The sequence below is a fragment of the Nicotiana attenuata genome, unplaced genomic scaffold (assembly GCF_001879085.1).
Source record: "Nicotiana attenuata strain UT unplaced genomic scaffold, NIATTr2, whole genome shotgun sequence".
NCBI classification, from domain to species: domain Eukaryota; kingdom Viridiplantae; phylum Streptophyta; class Magnoliopsida; order Solanales; family Solanaceae; genus Nicotiana; species Nicotiana attenuata.
The window spans coordinates 73,637-96,424 of NW_017671966.1; the positions used below are offsets into that span (position 1 = coordinate 73,637).

A 22,788-nucleotide genomic window follows, 5' to 3' on the forward strand; every position below is an offset into this window, starting at 1 on the left:
TAACAAAAAACTCGGTTCAACTCTCAAAAATTCAAAACTTCGCTAACATAAATTTACGACCAAGGGAAGTAACAAAAAAACAACATATATTAACAAAAGTCTAACTGAGAAAATTTAAAGTGAATTGCGAGTAAGCTTTCGATTTTTTACGTATCATCAACTCGCCCCAAACGGAAATTGAAAGCCTTTGATTCAACAAACCTCCGGTTAATTTGAGAAAATCAGGAAAAGAAAAAATACGAAAAGAGAAAAAGAAATTATAATGGAGAATCATTTGAAAAGAATACTATCGGATAATTAATATAGAAATTCACGAACATATGGAAAAAATCAGTCAAAATGTTTCCTTATTTTTACACATTTCCTCTGAATTCTGCAGCCAAAAAAGAACAACCAAAGGGCATTGCAACCTTTTCTTTTGTTTTCTTCCTCCCACTTAATTTTATCTTTACCGTGGCTATTATTAGTAGCATAAATAGGTAGTATAATTTATGCTACATAAATAAACTTAAATTAGGACAGATGGGAGTAAAAAGGAAAACAAACGTTCCTATTCAAGTACAGTAGCATGGACCTCTCTCTCTATTTATAGTCCTTGTGTTAGCTACTCACATTTTTGTCAACTTTTCCTTCCTTACATTGCATATCACCAAATGGCAATCTTTTCCCTAATTCTCTACACTGTCATTTTCTCTTTTCTTCTACATTCCATTCTCAGCTTATTTTTTCGCAAACGTTACCTGTTGCCACTACCACCAAAGGCGGATCCAGGATTTAAATCATATGGGTTCAACTCTTAAGGTTTTTTAGCATTGAACCCATTATACTTTTAAAGTTATGGGTTAATATCCACTATTTTTGTAATTTTAATGAATTTTTACATATAAATTTTTACACCGCGTCGAAAGTTACGGGTTCAGTTGAACCCGTTCGTTGTTAACTACATCTGCCTCTGACTGTTTGAACAAAAAAGTATAAAAACCCTCTTGTCGAACTAATTGTTAAAATTGAAGAAGGTAAATCTTAGCTAAACATAATTAATCCCAGATCTAGATATGCAGGGTAGAGAATAAAGGAAGAAGAAGAATAATCGCAGATAATGTTTCTTCATACCATATTATACATTAATCATCTGTGATACGCTTACATTTGTGATTGATTTATCTCATGAACATGGAGGAAACAGAAAAGAAGTGAAAGAAATGTTCTTCCTTAAGGGATTCTCTTGATTCTGGCTTCTTTCGTGCCCCCCCCCCCCTCTCCCCCCTTTTTGGGTTTAGCTCCCCCTATTTATATTGACAGCTTTCATATTTGTCCAATGGTCTTTGACCAGCATACTTTCTCGTTACCACGCCCTCTTTCATTTGCTTGACCACTACATCGGTTCCGCTACGTAAGCTTTCTTACGGTCTGGCCCCGATGATGGTCGAGCTGACCTTTGCCATCGTGCCTTGTGGGCATGACTACGACTTGGTCGAACCCATATCGTTCCTCTTAGGAATTAACCCATGATCAGATTTTGACCTATACAGTTAGTCCCTCCGTTCGATGGGGTCTCTTCTTGGCGGGATCAACGGACGGACTTTGTTGATTTGTAAGTTAGGAGAAATCTGATCGTTGTGCCTCGAACGAGAACCTTAGGTTAAGGAAAGCGATATGGCATTTTGATGGTACTATCGAACCGCTACGTCAGTTCGGAATTGAACCATCGCGTTTGTTTGCAGCGTCATGAATGCCCTTTATGCATCGTTGGGGCGCATGTTTCCTAGGTACCGTATCGTTTTCCGTGCCCTATCAGTTTTTAATTGGTGTCTCTTGGGTTTCTCGCCCGAGACATTCATGCTCTTATAAATAGAGATAAAACCCCACTTTACCGCTACATTTTCCGATTCATCTGAAGAGTTTTACAAACCTTTACCTTGTTCAACATTCCAAACTTCTGAGTTCATTCTCTCGTCAGTCAGAACTTGACGCCACCGTCTTCCCTCTAACTTCCTCTCACTCATTTATTCTGATCACTCGAGACAAATGGCTGGTACTTCTTCCTGTGCTGACAGACTTGCCGAAGTTCCAGTGCCGAAAAATGATGCTCCTGCTATCGGATGAGTGGAGGTGGCGGAGGATGAGGGGGTTCCAACAGTGGCCGAGATATACCCCGTCCGGGGAAGTTATGGACTGATTTCAACAAGCCTTCTGGTGAGGAACCAGATCCTGTTCCCTCTGTTATGGATGAAGCGGCGATTGCGGAGCTTAAGACCAAATGGGGGATTCCGAACCATGTTGAGATGTTGCCGGCGGCTGGAGATAATATTGTGCATTTGGACCACCCAGGATACTGTGCATTCTACGCATACCCTTTTGTTGTCGGGTATACGCTTCCCCTCCTTCTTTAGTGGTGGACTTCTGCCGTTTCTACGAAGTGTGCCCGGCTCATCTTTCACCGTACGTATACAAGCTGTTCCTCATGCTACTCAAGTTCGTGGAGCTTGCCGGTAGAGAGGTCACTTTGGGACATATGCTCAATATTTTTGCCCCTCAACTTATTCGAGGCACGATGATCCACATGCGCCACTGAGGAACAAAGAGCCTGGTGGTAAAGATGGACGACAAAGCTAATTGTCGTTTTTGGGAGAGCTATTTTTATGTGCGGACTGAGCATCTTGTGACGGACTCGGAAGGGTTCCCTGAGAGGTGGAACTTTGCACGTAAGTTTTCCTGTTTTACTTTGTATCCCCTGTCGGAGTGGTGGTCGACCGTTTTTTTTCGGTCAGCTTTGCTAAATCGTTTTCACTTTTTTAGCCGAGAGATTACCTCCTACGCCTGTTGATGATATCCGCGAATGGGTGAATGCCATCCTTCCCCATACGGTGGGGGTTCGTGAATGGGCGTCCTTCTACGAGAAATATGGGCGTAAGACTCTCACTGGTAAGTCTGCTCGCCGAAACTTACCTCGTTCTTTGCCCCGCAACTCAAATTTATAGCTCACATGACCATTTTTCTTTGCTAACAGGGAGGTGCGAAGGGTGAGGGCTCCTCCGCTCGCGTTCCGTCGACCGGCGTCTTCCGCCCGGCCCGCGCCGAGGTCTGCTGTGCGGCCTTCGTCGAGGGATGCTCGATCTGTACCTTCGACCGGGGCCGTATGCATGGAAATTGTTCCTCATTCTGAAGCTCCGTCTTCTGCTGATCGCTCAACGGGTGAATCTTCCCGTGCTAGTAGCGGAGAGGGTCCGTCAAAGAGACGGCGGGTGGAATCCGAAGAGGCCCCTTCTATCGAAGCTTCTTTGGGGGGAGACCTTCCCTTGGCGGTGCTTGAAATTGGCGGTGACACTATTACGGCTGCAGAGGCGAGCCAGTTTTCAGAGACCGACCCGATGGTAGAGGCTTTGGTCGTTGGAACGATCAAAGGGCTATTGCGATAGGAAGTCGGGGTCCTGAGGCCGCTGTTGTCGATTTGGGCGGGCCTTCGTCATCCAGACCAAATCGAGCTTCTTCCGCCGCAGAGAGGGGAAAAGGCATTGTGGTCGACGACTACAAATCTAACTCCGACCTCGATCCTGATGATGTCAGGATGTTTAGGAGGGCTTTACCCGTACTGTGGTAAGAGCGGGAGGTCCCTCCCGTATACTAGAGATTCCATCAGAGCTTAATCTTCTGCGGGATACGGAGGGTTTGGTACCGCAGTTTGATCTCCTATGCTCCGCCGCAGAATGCGAGGCTCGTCGGGACGCCAGTGACGTGGATTTTTTCTTTCGGCGATGGCCCTTGGCCGTATAGGTGTTATTTAGAGCTACGGTCGAAATGTTAACCCATTGTGATTCGAACGAGGCAGAATTCTTCTTTTGGCGATGGCCCTTGGCCGTAGGGGTGTTATTTCGAGCTACGGTCGAAATGTTAACCCATTGTGATTCGAACGAGGCAGAATTCTTCTTTTGGCGATGGCCCTTGGCCGTAGGGGTGTTATTTCGAGCTACGGTCGAAATGTTAACCCGTTGTGATTCGAACGAGGTCGAATTCTTCTTTTGGCGATGGCCCTTGGCCGTAGGGGTGTTATTTCGAGCTACGGTCGAAATGTTAACCCGTTGTGATTCGAACGAGGTTGAATTCTTCTTTTGGCGATGGCCCTTGGCCGTAGGGGTGTTATTTCGAGCTACGGTCGAAATGTTAACCCGTTGTGATTCGAACGAGGTCGAATTCTTCTTTTGGCGATGGCCCTCGGCCGTAGGTGTTATTTCGAGCTACGGTCAAAATGTTAACCCGTTGCGATTTGAACGAGGTCGAATTCTTCTTTTGGCGATGGCCTTTGGCTGTAGGGGTGTTATTTCGAGCTACGGTCGAAATGTTAACCCGATGTGATTCGAACGAGGTCGAATTCTTCTTTTGGCGATAGCCCTTGGCCGTAAGGGTGTTATTTCGAGCTCAGTCGAAATGTTAACCCGTTATGATTCTAACGAGGTCGAATTCTTCTTTTGGCGATGGCCCTTGGCCGTAGGGGTGTTAATTCGAGCTAGTGTCGGAATATTAACCCTTTGTGATACTGTTAGATTTTGGAGAATTTCACAAGCCGTCGTACTATTTATGCATGTGTCGGGGTGAATCCCGGCGTTCTCGGTTTTGTTTATACCGGAGAATATTGGGAGCTTCAGTTCTACTTAGCTTCTGCGCTTCATGGGTGAGTCCCGGTTCGCTTAATTTTGCTTGCATTGGAGAATACGATGCATTTCCTAGGTGAGTCCCAGTTTGCTTAATTTTGCTTGCATTGGAAAATACGATGCATTTCCTGGGTGAGTCTTTGTTTAATTTTGCTCACGTTGTAGAATACCTTGATGGGGAGTGCAAAATGTTGCTCTGTTTCATTCATTGGAGAGTACTATACATGTCCATTTCATACATATATTGGAGAAGTTTCCCTGTATTTAGTCCCTTCGTCGTTCGGCTTGGAGAGACAATCGGCAGGCGGGGCGATGAATTATACTTTGAACTTCGAGACGTCCCCTTCGTCGCCCCGTTAAAAAGCTACCCGGGAAAACCCAATTGGGACAAAGCCCGGGTGAGGAAAAGAGAGTACGATTTTGGGTGGCATCCTTTTTCAGAAGTTGAAGCATTTGAGGTGGGCGACGTTCCAATTGTTTGGTAGTGATTTTCCTTCCATTGTCTCTAGTTGGAATGCTCCCTTGCTCGCTTTCCCAGGCAAGTGCCTGTGTTCCTGTCTAAATCAATAACAGAGGATAAACCAAAATGAAATTTCCCGTACCTCGATCTGACGGGTCAGCGACAAGAGCGGCATTATAGTGTTACTCGCCCTGCCTGGTTTTAGATTTGACAGCCGTGTTCGGCTCCATCTGTAATAGCGTCTAAGCTTCGTGCGGGTTGAGCCCACCTTGCTTGTTGAAGTGTTGAAATCGAGTCCCGGTCCAATCTCGTTTGATTTGTATCCACAATAAGGGACATGGGCTAACATGTGTACCCATCCCATTGGGACCGCGCGGTAAGCTCCTGTTCTTTCATAAAAGATATGAATACGGGCTAATACAGGTAAGTAAGATGCATCAAATGGGGGTGTGGCCATGCCAGATGACTATGATCCTGCTTCGAACGCATGTGTGTCGTGCCAATCCTATCGCTATTGGCGAGATGTGGGTTTCGCAGAGATACTGGTCGTAACTTTTGCTCTTATGCGGCAGCCTAGCCTGGGTTAGTATTTGTCGTCTCGAAGGTTTATTTGCCGCTCATTCAAGTGGGTGGCGGCATTTCGCTGGTTCTAGATCTGAAGGAAACTAAGAAATTTGGCTAAGAAATTCCCCACAGACGGCGAAATTGTTTGAACAAAAAAGTATAAAAACCCTCTTGTCGAACTAATTGTTAAAATTGAAGATGGTAAATCTTAGCTAAACATAATTAATCCCAGATCTAGATATGCAGGGTAGAGAATAAAGGAAGAAGAAGAATAATCGCAGATAATGTTTCTTCATACCATAATTATACATTAATCATCTGTGATACACTTACATTTGTGATCGATATATCTCATGAACATGGAGGAAACAGAAAAGAAGTGAAAGAACTGTTCTTCCTTAAGGGATTCTCTTGATTCTGGCTTCTTTCGTGCCCCCCCCCCCCTTTTTGGGTTTAGCTCCCCCTATTTATATTAACAGCTTCCATATTTGTCCAATGGTCTTTGACCAGCATACTTTCTCGTTACCACGCCCTCTTTCATTTGCTTGACCGCTACATCGGTTCCGCTAGGTAAGCTTTCTTACGGTCTGGCCCCAAAGATGGTCGAGGTGCCCTTTGCCATCTTGCCTTGTGGGCATGACTACGACTTGGTCGAACCCATACCGTTCCTCTTAGGGATTAACCCATAATCAGATTTTGACCTATACACTGACTACCACCAGGTCCAAAACCATGGCCAATAATCGGAAACCTAGTCCATATGGGCCTAAGGCCACACCAATCAACTGCAGCCATGGCTCGAACTTACGGTCCACTTATGCACCTTAAGATGGGATTCGTGGACGTGGTGGTTGTGGCGTCTGTGTCGGTGGCGGCTCAGTTCTTGAAAACTCATGACGCTAACTCTCGAGCGGCCCTCAGAACTCGTGTACAAAACACTTGGCTTACAATTCTCAGGATGTTGTTTTTGCACCCTACGGACCACGGTGGCGTATGCTTAGGAAAATTTGCTCTGTTCATCTTTTCTCTGCCAAGGCTTTAGATGACTTTCGCCATGTTCGCCAGGTTTTAATTTCTATTTTATATTTACACTTGCGAGGTAGGGGTGCTCAAACCGAACCGGAAAATCGTACCAAACCGAAATGTCAAACCAAACCGATTAAAAAACCCGAGTAGGTTTTGTATAGGTCCAAATTTTGTAACCACGACGGGGTCGACCACGACATAGTGACTGATGGTCGTTATGATAAAGGCCGACGACCAGAAGCGGGTAGCTGGGAGACGATAATAACGGTAACCTGAATTTAGGATGAGATAGGAAGAATATTCCTTTGGATATTCTTTATATTGTACTTTTTAGGGTTTTTTGGGGAATGTCCCTTATAAATAGGAGGAGATAGTGAATAAGAAGGGGATCTGCCTTTTTGGGAACCAGGGGTCACATTGTAAAGTAAAAAGAAGAATATACGAAAGAGTTGTCTTGTTCACTTTATTGAAGCACATGTTATTCAAACTTTCATCCATAAATCTCAGAGGTTCCACATTCATATCAACTGCATATCCTTTCACATCACCAGAAAGAAGGAATTCAATCATATAATCATTGGGTGAAAGTTCCTTCACGCTATAATCATTGTCGTTTCTTACATTTATTGCACATTTATGATACTACATATTTCATCAATCTCAGTATATTGAACTCATTAATTAATGCTTTTAAAACTCTTCTCACTATATAAGAATCTCGCTCTATTTGATGAATCTCGCTCTATTTGATCTAGGATTTATTAAGCTCAACTGATATTCACCCCATCATCTTGTTACTAATTAGTTTAGCAATTATTTGCTCAAACAATTTGGCGTCGTCTGTGGGGAGCTTTTTAATTGAAACTATAGTTCTTTCTAGATCATAAAAAAAATCTCTTCCTTGTTTGTACAAACTAACAATGGCAGGAAAGGAAGACGCGAGGTTGAAAACGATAGCAGATGTCACCACCAACATCTTGAACACCATCAACGAAGATGGCAGAGAAGACAACGAGAACGCAACACCAAATGCTATGCCTAGGCGGAGCGTCTCACCTCCCCCTCGCGAAAGCGTAACAGCTTCACGCGAAAAAGGAGCCTCCACGTCAATAACCGAGGAAGCACCACCGGCAGTGAAAAGACTACTGGAAGAGTGGCTGACAAGTACTCTAAACAACATACTCGACAGACCCGTCCAAAGGGAGAATAGAAATACCGCACAAGTAGATGTCACAACAACAACTGGCGAGCAGTCCGCCCCCCGAACAGGTAACACTTATACCACTGCTGGCGCAGGTAATGACGCACTCACAACCATCCTAAAGAAAATGGAAGATATGGAAAACGAAAATAAGGCACTCCGTGACCAAATGAAGGAGCACCAAGAAAGGGCTGATAAGATACCAGGTGCCCCAAAACTGCTACCAAAACGAGACGTTGGTCGATTCGTCGAGCAACCGTACAACGAGGAAGCAGCTCCCCATGCCATTCCCAAAACCTTCAAAATGCCATCGTACCGGAAAATATACGATAGCACCACAGACCCAGAAGATCATATCGTCCACTACGCCACAACAGTAAAGGGTAACGATCTTTCGAAGAAGCAAGTCCCATCGGTACTACTGAAAAAGTTCGGCAAAACCTTAACAGGAGGAGCCCTAACCTAGTACTCACAATTGTCGGCCCGGTCAATAGCAACGTTCGAGGAAATGGCCGACAAGTTTGTCACTGCTCATGCAGGAGCTAAAAAGGCGAAAGCCAGGGTGAACGACATATTCGCCGTTAGGCAATCACCTGGAGAAGGACTCAGAGACTTCCTCGCCCGTTTTAACAGGGTGAGAATAAGCCTCCCAAATATATCCGAGGGGATGGCGGTAGCAGCCTTCCAGAACGGGTTAAGCAGAAACGGGTCGAGAGTAACTAGAAAACTATTAAACAGGCTCATGAAATAACCCCCACCACTTGGGAAGAAATTCACAATGCCTATTGCGCCGAGGTGAGAGCCGACGAGGACGATCTCAATGGTCCAACCCAACAGCTGACATCAGTTCAAGCAGAAATAAGGAAAGATCGTCGTAACGACGGTCGAAGGGATCAGCTGGGTCCCCGTCTCGACCGAGAAATACATCAGCCCTATATCCGAACAACTACCCCACCACCTCCTCGACACCTGGAAGGGACTCCCAGGCCTCATACCGGGACTCAGCGACATGAAAAAGGTATGCCTCGCTCTTATTTGCTCACAATTTTTGTGTCCCCCCTTCAGAAATAGTGTATGCACTAGAGAAGCTCGGCACGAAGGTGAAATGTCCACAAAAGATAAAGTCCGACGCGAATACTCGAAAGTCAGACGCCCTCTATGAATTCCACCTGGAACGGGGTCATAAAACTGAGGATTGCATAGGTCTGCGGCAAGAGGTAGTAAGAATGGTGAACCAGGGGCACCTGAGAGAATTAATGAGCGACCGGGGACGAGCCAACTTCGGTCACGGACGTGAACAGCACCAAGGGCCTCCAAAACCACCCTCCCCTGCTCGTACTGTCCAAATGATCATGAGCAGAGGCGACGAAGCAGCGATCAACCATGTTAAATTCACCACTACACACAACTCAAGCGGTCGATCACCCACGAACGGTATGATGACCTCGAAGACAGTATCATCTTTGATAAGTCAGATACCGGCGGTTTGACTTTCCCTCATTACGATGCTCTTGTCATTACTTTACGTATTTCAGATACTAATGTGAAAAGAATAATGGTAGATAACGGAAGCGGCGCGTGTATTATCCATCCTCGAGTCCTCGTACAGATGCAACTCGAAGACAAGATAATACCGCATTGCATAACACTAACAGGTTTTAATAATGCAGTTGAGCGAACTTCTAGAGAAATAATGCTACCCGTTTTGGCCGGAGGAATCACCCTAGAAACAACGTTTCATATCAAGGACCAAGATACAGCCTACAACACCATCATAGGACGGCTGTGGATACACGCCATGAGGGCTATCTCGTCAAGGCAATATCAAGTAATCAAGTTCCCTACCCCATGGGGAGTATTCAGCATCCGAGGAGAACAGCGCACTGCCCAAGAATGCTATCGTATCGCCCAGGATTGCACACACACCCAACGACTAAAGGGAACAAGCACGGAGGCATAGCAATTAGCGATATTGGGAACCAAATCCGACGCACAGATAGATGTTATCAAGGATCCCGACATCGTGGAAGCCGTTGAGTCAACAGTAGAAGATCTCGATCCCGTCCAACTAAATAGCAGCGACAGCACAAAAAAGGCTTATATCGGGCACAATCTCACAGAACCAGGTATATTTCATAAATTCCTAACTGACAATGCCGATTTGTTTGCCTTTTCCCACTCAAATATGCCAGGCATCCCAAAAGACATCGCTACGCACAAGTTGAATGTCGACCCGCTCTATCCACCAGTACGGCAAATAAGGAGAAAATTCAATGACGCAATTAATGAGGCCGTCAGCGATGAAGTTGATAAGCTACTCGCCAATGGTTCTATCCGAGAGTCAAAATATCCCGAATGGGTCGCAAATGTGGTCATGGTAAAGAAGAAAAATGGGAAATGGCGGATGTTTGTAGATTTTACATATCTAAACAAAGCATGCCCGAAAGACTCTTTTCCCCTGCCTCATATCGACCAACTCATCGATGCAACAGCAGGACATGAACTGCTGAGCTTTTTAGATGCCTACTCGGGTTACAACCAAATCCTCATGGAGGAGGAAGACCAGGAGAAAACTACTTTCATCACCCATCAGGGAACGTACTGTTACAAGGTTATTCCATTCGGGTTAAAGAACGCAGGGGGCACGTATCAAAGGTTGGTCACCAAAATGTTTAAAGACCAACTCGGCAAAACAATGGAAGTTTACATCGATGACATGTTGGTCAAATCCAAAAGGAAAGAGGACCACATCGACCACCTTACAGAGGCCTTCGACATATTAGGACGGTACGGAATGAAGCTAAACCCCGAAAAATGCGCCTTCGGCGTGACCTCGGGCAAGTTCCTCAGTTTTTTGGCATCACAAAGAGGCATCGAAGTCAATCTAGACCAGATCAAGGACATCGAAGGAATACCCCAAATATTAACCAGCAAAAAATAGGTACAAAAGCTGACTGGCCGGATAGCTGCCCAATCAAGGTTCATCTCACGGTTATCCGACAGATGCCATAAGTTTTTCAATATGCTGAAAAAAGACAACGGGCTCCAATGGAATTCAAACTGCATCGAGGCCTTGAGAAAACTAAAGGCATACTTGTCCTCGCCACCACTACTCGCCAAGGCAGAACCCGACGAACGCCTCCTAGTCTACCTAGCAGTCTCAGAAGTCGCGGTAAGCGCAGTTTGGTCCGCGAAAACAAAGGTACGCAATCTCCGATTTATTATATCAGCAAAACCCTGGTCGATGCCGAAACGAGGTATCCCCACCTCGAGAAACTGGCTCTGGCACTAGTCGTAGCTTCACGAAAGCTCAGACCGTATTTTCAATGTCACCCCATATCGGTGGTGATGACTTTCCCCCTAAGGAGCATCCTACATAAATCTGAATTGTCGGGAAGATTGGCCAAGTGGGCCATAGAATTGAGCGAGCACGATATAACATATCAGTCGCGAACGGCGATAAAATCACAGGTACTCGCTGACTTCGTCACTGACTTCAGTGCCGAAATATTGTCCAAGGTCGAGCAAGAGACGCTTCACACCTCTATTGGACAGCCCGACCTATGGATCCTTTACACCGATGGCGCATCTAATGCGTCGGGATCTGGACCGGGACTCGTACTTGAGGTCCCAACGGGCGAAGTGATCTGCCAATCCATACGGTGCCCCGAAATGACTAACAATAAGGCCGAGTATGAGGCCGTAATTGCAGGATTAAAGCTAGCCCTCAAATACAAAGCACGACGAGTCGTCCTCAGATGCGACTCGCAACTTGTTGTTAACCAAGTCACTGGGACTTCCCAAATCAAGGAGCAAAGGCTACAGAAATATCAGGCAGAAATCCATAAACTACTGCCAGAATTCGATGAATGCCGACTCGAACAGATACCCCAGGTGCAAAATATCGAAGCTGATGGCCTCGCCAAACTGGCAGCGGCAACCAAAAATATCACCAAGGAGAATGTGGTCACCCTCCTCCACTCGTCAATAGACCGAATTGAGGTATATTCTATAAATTTGACTTGGGACTGGCGCAACCGCATCATGACATATTTGCAGGAGGGAACACTCCCACAAGACAAAAAGGAAGCCAAAAAGCTTCGAATGCAGGCGGCCAGGTACAACCTCATAAATCACGACCTTTACAAAAGAACGTTCGGCGGCCCCTTGGCTAAATGTCTAGGGCCGAGTCAGACAAGGCGCGTGCTCGAAGAAGTACACGAAGGTCATTGCGGTGCCCATACAGGCAACAGAGCACTCGTCAGATGCCTTATTCGGGCAGGATACTACTGGCCCACCATGAAAAAGGAAGCCGCAGATTATGTCAAAAGATGCGAACAGTGTCAAAAATATGCACCTATGATACATCAAGCGGGCGAACACCTCCACTATGTTACTTCGCCATCGCCGTTCATCAAATGGGGGATGGACATCGTCGGACCCCTCCCAGCAGGGCGAGGTAAGATACATTTCCTTTTAGTTTTAACTGACTACTTTTCCAAATGGGCGGAAGCAGGTGCATTCACCCAAATACGCGAATATGAGGTCATCGCATTCATATGGAAGAATATCATATGCCGTTGCGGCATCCCTAAAGAAATCAGTTGCGACAATGGGCCCCAATTCAGCGGGAGAAAGACCATCGCGTTCTTCGAGAAATGGCACATCAAGAGAATACTCTCACGCCATATCATCCCGCAGGCAACGGTCAGGCCAAATCCTCCGAAAAGACAATACTGAACATTCTAAAGAAAAAGCTCGAAGATGCTAAAGGTTTGTGGCCGGAGTTGCTACCAGTGGTATTATGGGCCTACCACACTACGCCAAAAACAAGCACAGGCGAAACGCCATATTCATTAGTCTACGGGACTGACGCCATGATACCTGTTGAGGTCGAAGAACCCAGCCTAAGGTACTCCAATGAAAGTGGACGAGACAACGACGAGAACAGAAAACAAGACCTCGACGAGGCAGAAGAACGAAGAGACATGGCTTATGTAAGAATGGTAGCCCAAAAACAACATGCAGAAAGGTACTACAACAAAAAGGTCAAAGTACGAACACTCAATGTAGGAGACTATGTTCTCAAAGCCAAAACACTAGCAAGCAAAGATCCGAAGGAAGGCAAATTAGGAACCAATTGGGACGGGCCACATAAAATCACTGCAGCAGCAAGCAAAGGAACATTCCCACTAGAAACAATGGAAGGAAAACTACTACCAAACAATTGGAACGTCGCTCACCTCAAATACTTCAACTTCTGAAAAAGGACGCCCCCAAAATCGTACTCTTTTTCCCTCGCCCGGGTTTTGTCCCAATTGGGTTTTCTCAGGTAGGTTTTTAACGAGGCGACGAAGGGTACAACTCGAAGTTCAAAGTATAATTCATCGCCCCGCCTGCGGATTGTCTCTCCAGGCCGAACGATGAAGGGACTAGATACATGGGAACTCCAACATGTGTATGAAACGAACATGTATAGTATTCTCCAGTAAACATTTCGTACTCTCCACCAAGATATTCTCCAATGAGTGAAATAAAGCAACATTTTGTACTCTCCACCAAGATATTCTCCAATGAGTGAAATAAAGCAACATTTTATTCCCCATCACTTAACAATTCGACCTTGCTCGAATTTCAACGGGTTAACATTTCGACCTTAACTCAAAATAACACCCCTACGGCCAAGGGCCAACGCCAAAAAGAAAAAATTCGACCTCGCTCGAATTACTTTAACATTCGACCTCGCTTGAATTTCAACGGGTTGACATTTCGACCTTAACTCGAAATAACACCCCTACGGCCAAGGGCCATCTCCAAAAGGAAAAAAAAATTGACATCGCTAGAATTAATTAACAATTCGACCTCACTCAAATTTCAACGGGTTAACATTTCGACCTTAACTCGAAATAACACCCCTACAGCCAGGGGTCGTCGCCAAAGCTCGAATTACTTTAACATTCAACCTCGCTCGAATTACTTTACCATTCGACCTCGCTCGAAATACTTTAACATTCGACTTCGCTCGGACTACTTAACATTCGACCTCGCCCGAATCATTTAAATTCAACTCTGCTCAAGTCACTAAAATCTTCAATCAACACGCCAAAACAGTACACGAGAGGCTAAAGAGCCGGAGACCCCCTCACAATAAATAAAAATAACAATGTGGAGGTAAAATAACAAAAAGATAGTCATTCCATTGCAACTGTTATATTACAAAAGTTTTGTACAAAGGGCTCGGAGACGCCCTTACAAAAATAGCAAAGCAAAAACAAAATGAATACAACAGTCCTACGCCGCGTCGTCTCCCGCAGCATACTCCTCATTATACCAAGAATCGGAGGCGAGCCTGTCCGCATCATCACCATCAACATCATCTCCGCCAGGCGTACCGGGATCATAGCCGCAGGCCTCACGAGCTGCACGTGCTTTAACGCGCACACCCTCGAGTTCTGCCTCGGAAACCTTCCCGTTAGCCTGTAGGGACTTGTATACGTCTAGCTGAGCCTCGGCATGGACCCATATCTCATAAAACTCCTGCGGCACAACGGGATCAGCTGAGGTATGAGACGCGGAGGGTTGCGGCTACCGTCACACTTCCTCTGCCTTCAAAGCAGCAACCTGATAGTTCAACACGGACAACTCCGCCTCCATATCTTGAATCCGTTTTCTAATCTCGCCACCTTAATCGCTGACATTTCCACCTCATTATCCTGCTCGGACCTACAAACACGGAGGGCGTCCTCCAGGGCCGCTATTTCAGATACGGCAGTCACCCTGCCCTTTTCAGCACGAGCCAAGTCATCGGCTTTGGCGCTTACTTCACCCCTCAAGTCGACGGCCTCTGCCTCTTTCGCCCAAGTTCGGCAGTTAAGGCGGCCACCCGAGCCTGAAGGTCAGCGTGCTCGGTCATTATTCCCTTGCTCACTTTAAGCTCATCATCCTTGGACTTAAGGGCCGCCTCAAGCTTGCTACATCGACCAATGGTCCTCATCAGCTCGTCGTCCCGCTCTTTCACTTCCTCAACCTTCTGCGCCAACTCTTCCTCTTTTTGCTTAAGCCCATCACGAAACAGCTGAAAATTGCTATCTTGAGTAAAGACATCGGCCAATGCACGGTGCTTGGTGCGATACTCTTTGTACTTAGAGGCCAACTTTCCAAACACGATCGTCCTCCGTTCATCCATCCGATCTTGCTCAATCTCCATGATGAGAGTCTGACATGCAGAGGAAAGAAAGTCAACTTAGACAGATTACGTATACAAAACAAATCCAAAAGAGGGGAAGAGTGAAAACACTTAACCGCAAAGCCATGCCGGAAATACTCCGCGATAATTCCGCGTCACTCACCGCCTGAAGCGCCGTTTTCTTGGAAGCAGCACACAAAGGGGCAAATGCCGACACTACCTTCTCAGAGTTCGCCAAAAGATTGTAATCCGCAAGAATAATTACGTGTCGGTTAGAGCCCTCCGTCCTCACTTCCACGCGGGTACGTCGCTCCAAGAAAGCTCTCACATCTTCGGGATCGATGTCTGAGCCTGAACCACGTCCTCCGCATGCGCCGCTCCTTCTCCTCTGGCAGCAGACGACGCACCGCCTTCAGCAAAACGTACAGGTCCCCCGCCTTGACATACCTCTTCGGCTCTAGGGGACCTCTCCGCCAAAATGGCATCCGCCATAAGAATGGCCCCCGTACCTGACCTAGGCGAAGACGCCACTCTCGAAGCAACCATTTTTCTCTTTCCAAGATCGGTAGCGACGGCCTTCCCAAGTTCCACCCTCATCCTTTTTCTCGACGGAGATTCATCCCCGTTGGAAGATTCGTCTACGAGGTGATAAGTAGGACGCGAAGAGATCTCATCCCATACAACGACTTCCCGATGAGGGTCCGTTGTTGGCGAAGTCGGGGTACGACCTCTGCGGGCGGAATCGGCTATGGTAAATTGCATCCCCACTGATGCAATGGCCTGGCGAAATGCCAGGACTGGAGCCTTCTTTTTGAAATCCGTCGGCCTACCATCACAAAAGGATCGTGTTAATAATCGACAGCAAACAGTCGAAGGTCGGAGCAAAAGTAATACTTACCAGACGAAGCCTTCGGTCCGAAACGTTTGACAAAAGTGGCCCAGTCTCGAATACCCACCATGTAAGGTAGCACGCGAGCTACCCAATCCTCAATGTCGACGATAGGAAAGGGCTCACGCCTCTCAGCTGCACGGAAAAATCACGAATGAATAAAAAACAGAAAGAACGAAAGTAGATAACAAGCTTACGGCAACGGCACCTACGATTATGATTCCACTGCTCGGGAAATCCAGCAGGGTCCGACACCAAGTGCTCCGTTTTGATGAAAAAATACTCGTTCCAAAACTTCCGGCTCGCCCTGTCATCCGTTCCAACCACCAACCCATGGTCCCACGATGCCGCAATGTATCATGGTACTTATGAAAGCTCGGAGAAAATAAATGCAAAAGGTGGTGAATGCCGACCTCACACCCAGCCAACTCTGCATACTTCATCATCATCAGAAAGATTTTATACAAGTACGGAGACAACTGTGCAGGGCAGACCTCGTAAAACCGACAGAACTCCTCCACCAGCGGAATAAGAGGGAGGGTAGGACCAATCACGAAAGGATACACGTAAAAAGCATAATATCCCGGTCTGTGGACCTCCACGATGTCCTCCCCAGCCGGAACCATCTCGACCTGAGGAGGAATCCGGTATGTAGACCGGAGTTCCTTTATCTGAGAAGGTCCGATTTCAGAGATTACCGGAACAGGAGAAAGAGCAGGTTCTTTATGAAAATCATTCCTGGACATAGGGTTCCTGGGGAGTATCTCTTCTACGGTAGGGAAACTGTCACCCTCCTCGGCCGCGATATCCTCGCCACCGAGAAGAGGAGCCACTGATAGCGGAGTGACGTCGGAAACTTCATCGTGTGCATGGAAGGTTCGGGACATCTTGGTAGTAGAGGGTGTGCTGGTAAACCTGAAAGGGGAAACGGTGACTGAACGATGACTGAACCGGAAGACGGGAAGCAGAACCACAGGAACAGAGCTAAGAAATGAGAAAGATGATCGAAGGAGAATGATGTATACACAAGAGAGGAAATGGCAAAAAATCTCTGAAAAAACAAAACCCTCACCTATTTATAGGGTTAAAAGGCTCGAGGATCGAAGCAGCAGACTGCCAATGGCACTAAAACCAAAGCGACAAGCACTCAGACGCTGTCTCGGGAAGACGCGTAATGATGACGCACGTAGGAGTGACATCACATCTCGATAACCACATCAATCAGGAGTCCGCAGGACGTGTCACTCTCTTGATCTTGGTCAACCCGACATAATTTAAGAACCAAATTCTCCCACAACGGGAACGCATGATGTCCGCTTATCAAGGACGTGCAGGGCTACGACCTCAACAAGCGAAGGGACTAACTGTATAGGTCCAAATTTGGTAACCACGACGGGGTCGACCATGACATAGTGACTGATGGTCGTTATGATAAAGGCCGACGACCAGAAGCGGGTAGCTGGGAGAATATAATAACAGTAACCTGAATTTAGGAAGAGACAGGAAGAATATTCCTTTGGATATTCTTTATATTGTACTTTTTAGGGTTTTTTTGGGAATGTCCCTTATAAATAGGAGGAGATAGTGAATAAGAAGGGGATCTGCCTTTTTGGGAACCAGGGGTCACATTGTAAAGTAAAGAGAAGAATATACGAAAGAGTTGTCTTGTTCACTTTATTAAAGCTCATGTTATTCAAACTTTCATCCATAAATCTCAGAGGTTCCGCATTCATATCAACTGCATATCCTTTCACATCACCAGAAAGAAGGAACTCAATCATATAATCATTGGGTGAAAGTTCCTTCATGCTATAATCATTGTCGATTCTTACATTTATTGCACATTTATGATATTACATATTTCATCAATCTCAGTATATTGAAGTCATTAATTAATGCTCTTAAAACTCTTCTCACTATATAAGAATCTCGCTCTATTTGATGAATCTCGCTCTATTTGATCTAGGATTTATTAAGCTCAATTGAGATTCACTCCATCATCTTGTTACTAATTAGTTTAGCAATTATTTGCTCAAACAGGTTTGGTTTGATTTGGTATCGGATAAAAAAATTCGAACCAAACCGACATATAAATATATTATTTTTATATATATTTTTAAGACTTTATATAGAATTCTCTTTAAAAAATATCTAGAAATATTTCGGATCCTCTCAGGGGATGTAATATTTAATAGAACTATGAAGTGCATCTATTTTTATTTACTTTAAATAATGGGTTGTATCATCACTTTCTTATCAACTGTTATTGAAAATGCGTCAAATCTCTTGTTTATTTCTATATNCAATCTCTTTGTTATTTCATATTCATATGTCAACTTCTGTTAAAGTCTTATATCTTTTTCGAATTTGAAATGGTATTTTCATAATTTAGAATTAAATAGAACATATCATTATTTAGGTTTAATGTTGATTTTCGTGTTTAATTATTAAATTCGGTTAACCTTGAAATTAAAGCGTACGTACATCAACGAAAAATTATTGTTGGACAATTAAGAAAATAACTATCATATGTTATTAAAAAAAATCACATAATAATATATTAATTGATCATATGTTAGTCACTTTGTTCAATTTTTACTAAATATTCACTTATCAAGACTTTAGTTATAACTTTAACAAAGTAAGATTGAAATAATATTCATGTAACAAAAAAACCCGAAAAATCCAATAAAACCAAACCAATCCAAACCGATATAGTTGGTTTGGTTTGATTTTGATAAAAACCGAACTAACCCGGTCCATGTACACCTCTGCTGCCAGGTTTTATAGTACTACAATATTACTATCTTTTTCATGAATTTTCAAAATTTTGAACAAAAGATAATTCTTGCCAAAAAAAGACATTTTTATTTGTGCATGATAGTTTAAGTATATCTTTGTAAATTGACTTGCCATGCATTTGCCGGGAACATACGTAAGACACTTTTTTTGCTTTGTTCAAAAATGACATATACTTTGTTATATTTGGTTAATGCCACACGTTCTGAGAGAATTTTGATGTGGGCATGAACTGATTAAGTTGTATTAGACTTTCAACTGAGTACATATATACATGTTACACGTGTATATAGTGAATTATCAATATCAGCTAACTAATACACAATTAACTAACTATTAACAAACAATACCTATACACATAACAAATACACTATCTCAATACCCCCCCCCTCCCTCAAGTTGGAGGTGAGGATGTCACTGCCAACTTGCTCATAACTGCTGCATGCTTGACTCAAGTAAGTGCTTTAGTTAAGACATCAGCCAACTGACTATCAGTCCCAACATGATGAAGAGACACCAGCCCTTCCTGTAATTTGTCTCTTACAAAGTGGCAGTCTACTTCAATGTGTTTGGTCCGCTCGTGGAAAACAGGATTTCGAGCTATATGCAGAGCAGACTGACTGTCACAAAACACTGTGACAGGTGTAGGAAATGGAACTGTTAGCTCAGTAAACAGTCTGCACAACCAAACAAGCTCTCCAACTACATTTCCGAGGGCTCGGTACTCTGCTCCAGCAGAAGAAAGAGATATGGTGGCTTGCTTCTTGGACTTCCAGCTAATGGGACTGTCACCAAGTAATACCAGATACCCACTAACAGATTTCCTAGAATCTGGGCAGGCAGCCCAATCAGAATCACAATACCCTCTAAATGTGCAGTCTGGGCTTGCAGACATAAAAATTCCAAGAGTGGGATTAGTTTTAAAGTATCTAAGTAAATGGTAGGCAACCTTGAGGTGAGGTTCCCTGGGGTCTTGCATGAATTGATTGAGGTGTTGGACACTATAAGCAATGTCCAACCTTGTATTTGTGAGGAAATTCAATTTGCCTATCAAGGTTCTATAGAGAGAGGGATCTGCTAAGGGTACACCTTCATTGGCTTCAAGTTTGACTGTAGGATCCAATGGTGAGCTGAAGGCACTAACATGGAGGTATTCATACTCCTTCAGTAAGTCAAGAACAAACTTTCTTTGAGAGATTATCACACCATCTTCCTTGTACAGAACTTCTAAGCCCAGAAAATAATATAGTCTCCCCAGGTCCTTAATTTTGAATTGAGCATGTAGAAAGGCCTTCAAAGAGTTGATTTCCTCTGAATTATTCCCTGTGACAATGACATCATCTACATATACAGCAACATATATAACAGAAGAGTCAGATTTCTTGTAAAACAAAGAATAATCATTGAGGGAATGTGCATAACCCTTGGAGCATAAGGCCTCAGCCAATTTGTCAACCATCGTTGACTGGCTTGTTTCAAGCCATACAATGACTTATTCAATTTGCATACCAACCCAGGTATGTCAACAAACAGTCCAGGAGTCAGTTCCACATACACTTCCTCATGTAAATCCCCATGGAGGAAGGCATTGTTGACATCAAGTTGGAAGACATCCCAATGCTTCTTTACTGCAGTGGCTATAAGTGCTCTAATGGTTGTAATTTTCACAACAGGTGAAAAGGTTTCAGCGTAATAACACCAGCCTGTTGTGTATACCCCTATACTACTAACATGGCCTTAAATCTCTCAACACTACCATCTGCTTTGTGTTTGATCTTATACACCCATCAACAACCTATTGGTTTCTTCCCTGTATGTAAGGGAACAAAGTCCCAAGTATGATTGGCATGGAGAGCTTCAAACTCTAGTGGCATGGCTGTTTGCCAAGCAGGATTCAAGGTTGCTTCCTCATAAGATCCTGGCTCACTATCATGGGAAACATTTTGCACAAGATGCTGACTATCAGGGACCAATGAAGTGAAAGGGACATGATGATGTTTGGAGAAAAGGGCATTGAGAGAAAAAGGGGAACCTGAGTTAGATGTGGTGGCAGAAGAAGATGAAGGATATGGAGGGTGAACAATAGGATATAGGTTAGGCAAAGAACAAACATAGTCTTCTAAATGTGCAGGTAAATGATGTTCCCTAGTAGACCTTCTAGGTGCATGATTATTCTGAATTTGAGGTGTTGAATGAATTATAGGGGACTGCAAGGATGAAGGGTGACTGGAGGGTGATACCGTTGGAGTAGCTGTAGGTGAGGCTATATGGGAGGTGTCAACTAAATCTGATTGTGGTCTAGACACAATCAGTTGAATGCATTTCAGGAGATGGCATATCTACTATAGGAGGGACATAATTAAGCACCAAGGGAAAAGAAGAGGATGAATCAGGAAGAATAGCAAAAGGGAAGATGTGTTCATGGAAAATCACATCTCTAGACACATGAATTTTTCTGGTGGCCAGATTCAGAACTTTGTACCCTTTAGTCTCATAGGGGTACCCCACAAAGACATGAGGAGTTTTATTAGGCTCAAACTTATCTCTATGAACTTTGGGTATAGTGGGAAAGCACAAACATCCAAATCTTCTCAAGTGGGAATCGGTTGGTGCTTTGTTATAGAGGATCTCAATTGGGCATTTATTTTTTAGATAAGTAGTGGGAAGTCTGTTTATAATATGGGTTGCAGCCAATACACATTCACCCCAGTATTGCAAGCACAATTTGGACTGGAAAAGGAGTGCCCTGGCAGTCTCCAAGAGGTAATTATGCTTCCTTTCCACAACTCCATTTTGTTGAGGAGTATAGGGGCATGTTTTTTAATGAACTATCCCCTTGGACTGAAAAAATGATAAGGTTTCCATATTGACAAATTCTGAACCATTATCTGATCTGAGGTACTTGGCACTGGATTAAAAATGGGTTTCAACTAAGGATATGAAGTTCTTGATGACTTGTAAGACATTGCTTTTACTGCTTAAGAGGAGGGTCCAAGTGGCCCTGCTATGATCATCCACCAAGGTGAGGAAATATTTATAGTTATCATGAGTAGCAATGTGGTAGGGTCCCTAGAGGTCTACATGAACAAGCTCAAAAATGGAAGTAGTAGTGCTAGTCCTGTGAGGAAAAGCAAGTCTATGTCTAGCCATAGGACAAATGGAGCAGAGGAAAGGCTGTTTGGTTGAAAACTGAACAGGGATGAAGGATATCCCCCTCATTTTGATAAAGGGTACATGACCTAATCTGTAATGCCACAGCAAGTCATCTTGATTCTTATCAAACAAGAGAGAATGTGAGGAAATGCACTGAGTTTTATTACTGATGGAATTATTTACAAATGATTGTAAATGGATAATGGGAACATTTACAGATGATTCAAGATGTTGACAGTGCAAACTATTTACATCAGAAGGTTTAGACAAATAGAACAAGAAACAGGTAAAGGAACATGTGAAGTAGAGCATGAATTCTTCAGACAACTCGAACACAGGAGGTACAAGCCATCCTTGACCTTACCAATCTCCAGAGGCCTCTTCATTGAAGGGGCCTGCAGTAGACAAAGAAATTCAGAAACCAAACCTTTAAGTTAAGAAGCTAAAGAGTGAATTGATATAAGATTGTATTTGAAGGATGGAACATAGAGGACTCTATGCAGAAAAATGTTTGGTGCTAATGTGGCAGTTCCAATTTCTGTAACTTTGACTCTGTAGACATTTGGAAGTGTAATTAACATAGGATACACTAAGGTTTTAATGTGAGTAAGTAAGGACTTGTCAAAGGTCATACGGTTAAAGGCCCAGAGTCTAGGATCCAAATGTCAGCCCTTGATTTAAAGCATTTACATGAGAGTAGGCCAAAATCAACAGAGAGAACAGAAGCAGAACAAGCAAAAATACCTGCAAAGTTCACAGCTCCACTAGTCACATTTTTGTCTGAGTTATCTCCTCCAGTGCTGGTCTGAAAGTGTTGAAGCAAAGTCACCAACTGCCCATACTGCTCTCTAGTGAGACTCA

General features: G+C 44.3%; 1 pseudogene; it reads left to right on the forward strand.

Moving 5' to 3' along the window:
- Positions 1 to 653: 653 nt before the first annotated feature.
- Positions 654 to 22,788, forward strand: part of LOC109211096 — a 44,765-nt pseudogene continuing 22,630 nt past the window's right edge.